The sequence below is a fragment of the Anabrus simplex genome, chromosome 13 (genome assembly GCF_040414725.1).
Source record: "Anabrus simplex isolate iqAnaSimp1 chromosome 13, ASM4041472v1, whole genome shotgun sequence".
Lineage (NCBI taxonomy): Eukaryota > Metazoa > Arthropoda > Insecta > Orthoptera > Tettigoniidae > Anabrus > Anabrus simplex.
The window spans coordinates 5,033,683-5,045,033 of record NC_090277.1 but is presented as its reverse complement, the minus strand read 5'-3'; the positions used below and the strand labels follow the sequence as shown (position 1 = coordinate 5,045,033).

Sequence of the window (11,351 nt, the reverse complement as noted above, 5' to 3'; positions counted from 1 at the left end):
AACTTTTGCACACTAACTGTTAATTCAATGATAAAACATTCTTTGTAACCTGTTTCGCATCCGGCAGATGATTTTCAGTGTAGTTATTCTTGAAACATCCTTCCCCATGATGACATTTTCATCTTCTTAACCAAAAATGATTCCAGTGTATATGTGCTTAATGTGGCTCTCAATTCTGTAAATACATTACTTAAGGATTTGTACCGGAAAACAGCAGATAAACTCCTCCTTTAGCACAATGAATTTGACAATGCTTAAGACCGAATAAATACTGTTGCCAACTTGCAAACAATGAAACAAGGGGCATTTACATTGGAAACAAAATATGGGAACCTCACCCTGTTGCTTCTGGATAAGCTGAGAGACATGCAATTTCTAAAACTATTATTCACTGCACGTACAGTAATTTACTTCAATATCCGTACACAATGTAGAATGCCTTAGAGAGGCATGGGTACATTTGCTGATGATGCTTGTTGTTTTAAGGGGCATAAAATCGAAGGTCATCAGCCCCGGTACATTTGCTAGTAATGAATGTAATCAATAATATAACAAGTTTATTTTTATATCACTTGCCAAAAACTAGTAAAATATCCAGTAACAGTAACAAAAGAATGAATCTTATAGCAACTCTGTGCTCAAAAACACTTACAAAGTCAAAAGAATTAATAGGAATGACACCAGCACCGAAATGATATAACATAAATGTCTTTGCACCAATCATAACTGCTACACAATACTTTATGCAAGATCATGGAACAACTTGAAAGAAAAGTGAAAATTAGGTATGTAAACAGGCAATCTCAGAAAAAAGTATATTTTCCATAGGACTATCAATCGTATGCATTGAAATGAAGGGTCAACCACTGATGTCTGTTCAGCCATTTTCTAACTATTTTCATTACGTGATGATGGCTTATAAACTTATGTATATTACCTCAAGAGAGTTTTCCTGTGTTGACTCTGGCTCTGTTAACTCTGACTTGGCTTCTTTTTTCAGAGCTATCACTTCTGATACACGTTCAATATTTTCCTGAGGAAAATAATATATATTAGGTATGCACATAACACACATCTACAAATATAGCCAAAAACAAATTACCTGCCAGTATTACAGTTACTTTCACAATGTCCCTAATGTTTATGGAAGATTTCTACCAGCAGAGGATTCGGAAAACCACAGGCTCTACTAAGAAAGGTGTTACTATCCTTGCTCACTCCTTACATCACAGAAAGGATGAGACTGAGAACAAAAATATAAAATGAGAAACATTTTCTAGCCATATCAGAAGATATCCTACCAGGAATTGAATTGAGGCCATCTTGCCCAGAATTTGGAAGGAAGCTGTCATAGACATAAACACTGAATCTTATGAACTGTTTCATATGTCCAAACATATCAATCAAATCTTAGAGGTTGTTTGACCAATTTGAAGTGTTGAAACTGTTCTAAATCTTTTTTTTATTCTCAGCATAGAGTTTGTTTACAGACCTTAAAAAACCTTTAAATATTTTGATCACATTCTCTACTCTGGTTTTGCCGAGCTCACAGGGACTACATACTGCATTGAGACAGTCCTGTTTCAGGTAGCATATTTCAATGCTTCCACATGTAAATATTAAAAACTATCATGAAAGAAGCAGGCTCATCACAGTCAGTTACCAGGGAAAGATGAGATGTAGTCCAAACCCAAAGCAACTACTGTACAAATGAGAATGTTTTACCACTACAAAGATGTTATGTAGTGTTCTGTGAAGAACTGTGGGGATAAGAACACCATCAGTGGAGAATTGGAGTGTACATCCACAGTTTCAGAAGCTCTTTCATGATCTACTACAAGACCATCAAATTTCTCACTTGGATTCATAAAATCTTGTTGGCACTGAAGATGTGGGGGAGGGACTGTGATCAAAAGCTTACATTCTAATATAAGTTCATTTACTAATAAAAGTGAATTGAAGTATAAAAGTCTAGAATATACTGACATGACCCATTCAATACAGAAGAAAGAGAACAGTAGCCATACAAAGGAAAGGATGAAAAAAGATGCACAAAACAGAGAAGGAAATAATGATAAATAGGAAAGAAAAGTTCATCTTTAATGTGCCTTAAGTTCCCAAGGTATCAGAGCCCACTAAGAAGGGGCAGATTTTCTCAGAAATAATGAATTCTATACTCCTTAGACATGGTTCTCTATGTAACAGACACTGACATGTATTAGAGGAAAAAAATGAGCTTACCACAAATCTGCCCTTCTAAATGAATTCAACGTCTGAGCAAAATACTAATTTTGAGAGAAATTACATTTGAATTTTGAGCTCTTTGATCTGTCATATGCCACAGGCTAATCTGCTCTTTCCTTAACACACACATCTCCCAGCAGATTGTGGATGTGAGGGTAACCCTGAGTAATCAATTTGTAAAATTATAGATAATTGATTTATTTAAGGATTTCCACTAAATGACAAGTAAATGTTAAATTTAGACAAGAAATAATTATTTTTTCATATGTAAATAAGGACATAAATTAACATATAGAGATTAATTTAATAGATTACATTAGTTAGGAAATTTCCAGTAAAATCTGCAACAAATGACATAGTAAATAGGAAAGGTGAAACTAAGAGAAATTGTTGTAACAATTTTCAAAATTCATAGATACTTGTTATATTATACCATTGTACCACAGTCCAAGGATCAATTAATGTTTGGCACCGCTGAAGAGGAGAGCGAAACATGTACATGTACGGTAATTAAAAAAAATAAAATGTATAAGTACTGACAAGGCGGTGAAAATATTTTACAGAAATTTGAGTACGCTCACATCTCGGATATGTTCAGAAACCGTTCTCTTCTGTAGCACCTGTAACTTAGAACTCAACAAGCACACATTAATTCTGAGAATAGTGTGCATTTATTGCAGAATTTTAGCTTTAAGCAACTCTTGGGCAATATCTCATTCATAAATTAGCACTTCATACTATTTGCAATAGATTATTACTGTCAAGTCACAGTTATTCATTGAACATCCCTCTACCAACTTTCAAGTTTTTTAAAGATTCTCAGGTGCCATACTGAAGTGCAGGAATTCACGTTCATGCTGGTATCACTACAAATATATGCTGGGATAATTCATAATTCGCCGGCATGTCACCAGTTTACCCTCTGAGCTATCAAAAGAAGTCACTGAACTGAAAGATACACACTCAGAGGATTGCAACGGACTGTGTATACAGCAGCAACAAAGAGCAAGGAAAGATGATGAAAATATCTTCCTTCTACCCTAAATATTCCACTGCATCTCCGCCTTCATCAGGGTGTTTGTCTTGGGCGAGTTATACTCACAATAAACTGCCAAGGCAGAATTTTATTACATGCTCACCCAACATTACTAACATTGTAAAAAAGTTTAAATGATGTAAATCTTACCTGGAATTTCTTTCTGAGGAAAAATATATTGAGACCTATTGTCCATAACCTAAATCAATTTAGCACCAACCATTTTCTACCACCTCAGTAATTACTAGCACTGCATTTGGCTAATATATGATAGGAAATTATGTCAATCACACAAGGATTCCATTACCAAACCATGCAGAATAAATTCATAACCACGCAGCCTCCAGAAATCCATTTCAATAACCAACAGAGGTAATCAATTAAAAACAGCCAGTCAGTCAATCGGTACTTAATACCGGAAATGCCCTGGAAGCCTCGAACTTGAGACACTGCCTTCACAACTTTGTCACAAGCTGCACCTAACAAAAGCCCCATCACTATCAAGCTGACAACATAATTTCAGCTTTTTGCCATTACAAAACATAGAAAGCACTGCCATCTCCCTAGCAAAGGCTTCAGGCCAATTGTCCACTAAGCGGCCCTTATCTGGGGGTTTATGCCATCAGAACCTCTTTCCTATTCCCATGAACAATGATTTGTCACTAGCTGGACCCATAGATGTACATCAATAGTGTCGTTTATAGTTCCTAGCAGTTGGCAGCTTTGTTTAGCACAGTGTGGCATATGCACAGACAAAGAAACAAAAGACAAACCACGCCTAGAAGCCAATGCAGCAAATGGTGACTGCTGGTGTTAATATTGGGTAAGCGCACAGTAAATTTTGCCCCTGCCAAACTTATTCAGCTACTAAGGATTAAATTCTGATCTCCATAAAGTTAACTGGATCAGACTTACAAGTGATGCATTTGTTGTTTCTTCAAGCCAGGCTGGTTCCTCCTTGATGTTCACTTCCAGGTCCATTTCACACTGCAACCAAAGTACTTAGAAGGTACTGGGGTTGTTGGTTACTCCTGAAGTCTTTACACTGAGACACACGCCAGAAATATATATTACCTTATTGCTGTCATTGCTACTTAGGTTATTTGTCAATAGACTAAACAACAAGCTTGTAATTTAACATGACTGTCAATATTATGATAAGACAGAAAAGACAATAGAAATGGAAACCAAGGAGGCATAGTAAGATGACAAAGTAATATGGAGAGAAGGCGAAATAGAAGTACAAAAACCATTTACTGTATGGAATCAGGAAATACAGGAATATGGAATCAAAATAAGTGTGCAAAAACAGTCTACGATAGCAGTGGTGCGCTGCAAGAGTACCGAAATGAGCACACACAAGTAATATCACAGAATGATAACAATAACAGAAATAAAACACCAGGAAAAAAAAAAAAAAAAACAAGGAAGGAAACTTAGCCTAAAACCCAGAGAGAGACCTGGAAGGAGTGGATCAGGATACATACCTATACAGTACGAGTCTAATACCCAATAAAAGAAAAACACCTCTTAAAACTGAACAACTAAATTTAATTTAGGAAAAAGTAAGCTTTTAAACTGAATTAGCAAAGAGCAAAACTAGGGTTTAAAATTAAATTAACAGAAAGAAAATTTAAGCTCATCTTCAATTAAAATACAAAAAAGGTATAAACAATAACAAGTTTTAAATGAGAACAAGATTAACAACTAGGAGACTAACCCTACTTGAAACGTGATCGGCCGATGCAAAAGGAAAATAGCTGAAAGGAAATGGACATGGCTGAAATGGAAATCACATAACTTGTTAGCAAGCTTAAGTTTTAGATTTTAAATTACAGCAGAAATAAATATAAGAAGAAAATATCTTCAAAGATTCGCAATATAGATGTAATATTCACAAGCTCTGTGACCTAGTTCAAAATAATGACTAGGAGAAGCTGTCTTGCACCGAAAGGATTTTTTAATTCAATGCCAAAACACACCAATATTTAACTCAAGGTATTACTTACAGCATATGGGTCAGCCATATCATGATACGCAAATCACTTCAACAAGATACAGACATGCAGGCGTGCATTCCCGGAAACACAAATTAACAGAAACTTAAATTCGAATAAATTCAGGTACACTCTTATTTCATTTCTTTTAACAAATTCTCAGCCTTAGTTAAGTTCTGCTGGTTCCTAGACGTCCTACTGAGTTTCCGTAAGGAAAAATCGCTAAAATAACCACTAGTTTGAGTTTATATCAGTTACATTAAAATGTAAATAAACCAGAAACATATCTCCATGAAGAAGCAAAAGAAAGAGCGCAAGCATCACTTGGAGTTGAGTTAAATATGCCACTACACTGTGTATATCCACAGACAAAACTGCCACGCCGGCTGCCATCACCACAGCAACGACCAAACAAGGAGACAGAACAAAGAACCCCAAAACACTGCACAACAATGGGAAGCACACACGATACGAAACAAAAGGAATCAGTTAGATAATATAACTCTAAGAATTACGTGTTAATATAAAATTATAAAAGGCAAAAAGAAAATTAGTATTAAAAATGGGATCAGATAATAATTTAAAAAACTCGCAGAAACTCACATGGTAGTTAAAGTGCCTTTAACATAAATTTGAAATTAATAATGCATTACATAATATTTTAAAAGGAGATTGCTTGCATTAATAATAACAATAATAATAATAATAATAATATTAAATGTAATAATTCAACTTCACATGAGTGAGACAGTTTAACTCGACCCAAATGGAAAACACAACTTGTTACCAGGCTTAAATTTTAAATTTTAAGTTACACCAGAAATAAATTTAAGAAGAAAACATTTTCAAGGACATGATATTCACAAGCTCCGCGACATAGTTCAAAATCATGACCGTGAGAAGCTGGTGTCTTTTTCCAGAAGGATTTTTAATTCAATGCCGAAACACACTAATATTTAATACTAGGCACTACTTGCAGTTAATGGGACAGCCGTACCATAATACATAAATCACTCCTACAAGATACAGACATGCAGGCGTGCATTCCCAGAAACACAAATTTCCACTGCGGAATGCCATATCTAAAAATGTTAATGAAGGGAACAACAGTGTAACCTCGGTTACATCGGTGACAAGATGTAATAGAGAAGGAAGGGAGAATATTGAAGTAAATGGAAGAAAATTTGAAGTTGTGGAAAGCTTCAAGTATTTGGGGAGAATAATTGCAGAAGATGGGAAAATAAACTAAGAAAGTGGAAAGAAAATTGAAAAAGCCAATGGGTTTTACCAATGTGAGATAAGTATAGTCTGGAACTGGGACATCCCACAGGAATACAAGAAAATATTGCACCCACTGCATTTTGCAACAATGACATATGCAGCGGGCACATGGACAACAACAAAACATGATGAAAGCCGAATCCAAGAGGGAATGATAAAATTCCTTAGAGGAATAATAGGGAAGATATGAAGGGATAAAATCAGGAACATAGAAATCAGGTACAGAATTGGATTCCCTATACTGCAAGACAGTATAGAGACCAGTACGCTGAAATGGTATTGACACATGATGAGAATGGAAGAGGATAGAGTTCCAAAGTGAGTATTTACAGAGAAACTGATAGGAGAAAGATATCAGGGAATGCCCAGGAAGAGGTGGACGGATATGGTGTAGGAGAGTACAGAGAAGATGGGAGTATGTGTAGAAAATATATTGGAAGAAGGAAGGGAGTGGTGGAGAGATAGAAAACTGAGGTCCTTGATTCACAACTGTACCCAGACGACTGGAAATGGAAAACGAAGAAGAAAAATCTGTTGAACTGGAGGCTAAAATTTATACAACACTGCCATCAGCTCATTTCATTGAATAAATGCCACCAACCTTTATTTAAGTGTTCTATCTTTATTTGTCTGTGTATGTCATGACTAATGGCACAACCAAGGATTGCTTACCAGAGTGCACCTTGAATGGAGTACCGTGTCAAACAATTGGTTTAACCCTACACTGCATAGTGTTAGTGTAGCGTTTTCGCTACATAATATTCTTCTTCTTGTAGTTCAGTAATATGATAAAAGATGGCAAACCTAGCTATGTATTTAATATCTTTGAAATCTCTGCTTCCAGAAATTATGCTACAGGGGGCTAAGGGCAATGATATTTTCCATCTGTGTGCTATGTTGTCGTAGCCTGTCTTAGCTGGACATGTGTCATGGCGGCTGTACATGCATGAGTAGCATTGAAGTGTAATTCTAGGTGATTCACTGACGATTGAAATTTAACAGAAATACTGCACTATCCACAATATACTTAACTTTTAGCATAAATGTCTAATAATGTTTAATTTACAATATTTGTTACTAAAAAGTCATGAAATATGATTGTAACATTTTTGTTACATCATGCAGCTAAGGCATTTATTTTCAGATGCATCTTTTAAAATTATGGGCAGCAATGACTTTAAGTACTTATTGATAGTGTTCTATTTAATGATTATTTCATTAATGCTCCAAGAAATAAGTCCAAATAATAATAATAATAATAATAATAATAATAATAATAATGTATTGTAATTTATATTGTGTTTTCTCAACAAGGGTTTGTTTACCTTTATCAAATATATTCATAATTACTTTTGATATAAATGTCTTATATCTGGGGATCAACTGAAAATATGCATTACGGAAGTTAGCTTGACAAAAGTGTAACACTAGCAACTCTGCAGGCTGTGGTATAAGGTAAGATTGGATGACCAGACAGTGTCACCTAGTAACCGCGCAAGCTGTGATGTAAGGTGTGGATGGATGGCCAGATATTGTTACCTAGCAACCGTGCAGGCTGTGGCGTGAAGTATGGATGGATGGCCGAGCAATGTTACCCAACAACCATGCAATCTATTTCTAATGGCTGGTGGTCATCTGAAATTAGCAGCCGTTTATGAATGGCCATGACTGAGGAGCAGTGTGTTTGAAAAAGAATGCAGACTGTTTCAAAGGCTATCACAACCGTTGAACTGCGGGCATGACCTACCCATTTGAGCAAGCTATTATTTTCCAATTCCTTCATTTATTTGCAATATATCTCTTTTAATTGTTTAAAAATCATTATTTAGTTTTCTATGTTATTATAAGTAATAAACAATAATTCTGTTCGTATACTGTACTGGGTAACATTTGTACATAAGTAGCCTTCAATGCATGATGTAGCGCTTTTGCACATTCCTGAATTTTTCCCTTTCTGCTCACCAGTATGATCAAATACATCAAAAATATATTGTCAATGTGATGTTACATATCTAATCTCCCTCTAATAATATTTTCACATCAGATTTGTGGGTGTAAATAAATTCATGCAGTGTAGGGTTAAATGTTTAGCAGTTTTTATTGTCCCCCAGGTGGTACGGAACTTGTGTTGAATAATGTGAGTGGTGCCTCACTGAATTCATTTCATGGGGGCCGATGACCTTCGATGTTAGGCCCCTTTAAACAACAAGCAAGCAAGAATTCATTTCAGCCAAGAGCAGTGTTTGTTAGTCACTTTATGTTATTCCACTGTAAAAGTAAACTTACTGCACTAACAGTGAATACTACAATTTCTTACACGTGTAATACGAGCTTTGTTCCTGTGGCCAATTGCATCGATTCTTACTCATTGCCAGGAAACAGATTACTAATTAAAAACATATCTATTCAGGAAACTATGGTTAATTGTATTTTGTATATTTCAACATAAGGTACACTACTTAAGTGTTCTACGTTTACTTGTTCTGGCCATCACTGGTTAATCTATTGATATAGTACTGGTTTTACTTTCAAGTAACTGTATTTTACACTTTCCAGAGCTAGAAAGCATTCCTGAAGGCTTTTCTTCCTTTGTTGCTAATAGTTTAATATAGCACTAACACGTCAAAGGGAAAGGGCTAGGATTAGGAAGATTAAGATAAATTAATGAGAAAATGGGGTAACCACAGTAACGATTTGCAGGGCTGCCGATCGCGGAATTCGAACCCACGCCAACTCACCGCCAGTCGCCCCAAAAGAAGATCTCTGACACAAAATAATTATCAGGAAATATGTTACAAAAAAGAGGCAGCCTACTGTGAAGTAAAACATGAGGACTAAACACTGGATATAGCTGTTGTGGCGTAATGATGCGATACAGAAGAACCTCCATAACAACAGTGATATACCAAGAATTCCACATATTCAGATAATATTACAGATATCGTAAACGGAACAACTCTCAAGATTTCGAATCCTTCTTTTGCAGCCTACAGTGTAGAGAAAAACTCAACATTCACAGCATCACTTTCAATTCGCACTCACATATAAATAACATATCAACACAATAATTACAATTATACACTACATTTTGTAACTGCTTTCTGAAACTAACATCTAAAAATAAAATTTAAGAAAATTAAAAGTATTAAATATAAAAATATGTAGGCTAACTGAGAATTCTTCGTGTTAACTTTTACAGTTCCCAATTGAGATCTATAAGTTTGGCAAAAGTAAATTATTGAAACTTGAACATTACCGACAATATACTAGAGGTTGTGAACAGACTGTAAAATGATAGAAATCACAATTCCTCAATGAAGAAAATCTGTAACACATCAACGGTTAAGCTGTACAACTGGCTAAAACGCGCCTTGTATGACAACATACCTGCCACTTCGAAACAAAATCAGATATTTTAATGTAGTTTAATCACGTAAAACAAACGCTTGAAGAACAAATTTGATTACTATCATTCCGTAGCACAGGCTAAATTTAGAAAATGATTTATCACCACTGACAACTCCAAAGTGTACGACACTTCTTGAAAAGAGCACTCTGTGCAATGTGGCGCTATGCCTGACCGTTGCCTACGAGATATACAAGGCCGTGACATAGCTACTAAATTGTTGCTGCAAAAGCGGCCCGACCGTGCTCACGGTTTGGCCGCTAGATGTCAAGATTCCGTTCTGTTCTTGGCGGACTTCAACATTGTGATATGCGGAGTAATTGTGATGCTATGTTGATTTTGTGCAATTTATTGTGGATATTGTTTCTGACGGTGAGTGTCTCTGAGGTTGAGAAGAAGGTGCACTGTTGTGTACCTCTCTGTATTTCCGATGACACTAAAAAAGCATGAAAATTGACGTTCCATAGTTTCTCTTCCGAGTGCGTTTTAAGGGAGAAATGGATGCAAACTATGTTTAGGCAAGGTGATATAGTAGGATCTCTTTAGGTACCTAGCAATTCTTCTCATAAAACAGATTTCAGTTTAAGCACATCAATCAAATTCCTTCTGGTTTCAAACAGGAAAATATCACACGCAGGAAGCGATGATGTATTGCCATCAAAATTTAGTAAAAGTTCCGATTCGGATAACGATAAACATACCATATCTTCATACGTCGGTCACAAACGAAAAAGGAGTACAAGTCTCGTTTCTATATCAAGAAAATTCTACGAGTATCTCTGTTAAATCTAAAAAGTATACGGATGAGAAAATTAAATACCAGATTACAGAAAACAATCTGTAAATAGAGAAGTAGGATACGCGTAATGAAATCAGAAAATAAGTTTTACGGTATCTGAACTTGACCAAAAAGCAAACCAAGTTGAAAAGCATGTTAAAATTGTTCGTTTAGGTGCTTTATTCCTGTTAGAACGAATTTAATTTCATTCTTCTTTCTTCATCCCTTTACCCTCCAGGTTCGGTTTTTCCCTCGGACTCAGCGATGGATCCCACCTCTACCGCCTCAAGGGTAGTGTCCTGGAGCTTCAGATTCTGGGTCGGGAATACAACTGGGGAGGATGTCCAGTACCTCGCCCAGGCAGCCTCACCTGCTATGCTGAACAGGGGCTTTGTGGAGGGATGGGACGATTGGAAAGGACAGGCAGGGAAGAGGGAAGGAAGCGGACGTGGCCTTAAGTTAGGTACCATCCCGGCATTTGACTGGAGGAGAAGTGGGAAACCACAGAAAACCACTTAGAGGATGGCTGAGGTGGGAATCGAATCCACCTCTACTCACTTGACCTCCCGAGGCTGAGTGGACCCCGTTCCAGTCCATCGTACCACTTTT

The 11,351-nt window shown here is 36.2% G+C and overlaps 1 long non-coding RNA gene across 1 annotated transcript; it reads right to left on the bottom strand.

Moving 5' to 3' along the window:
- Positions 1-937: 937 nt before the first annotated feature.
- Positions 938-9,918, bottom strand: LOC137502912 (uncharacterized). The gene is made up of 3 exons (XR_011018919.1): positions 9,815-9,918; positions 4,196-4,325; positions 938-1,033 (listed from the first exon to the last, which is right to left on the bottom strand). It is a non-coding gene; the product is annotated as an uncharacterized lncRNA (long non-coding RNA).
- Positions 9,919-11,351: the final 1,433 nt, after the last annotated feature.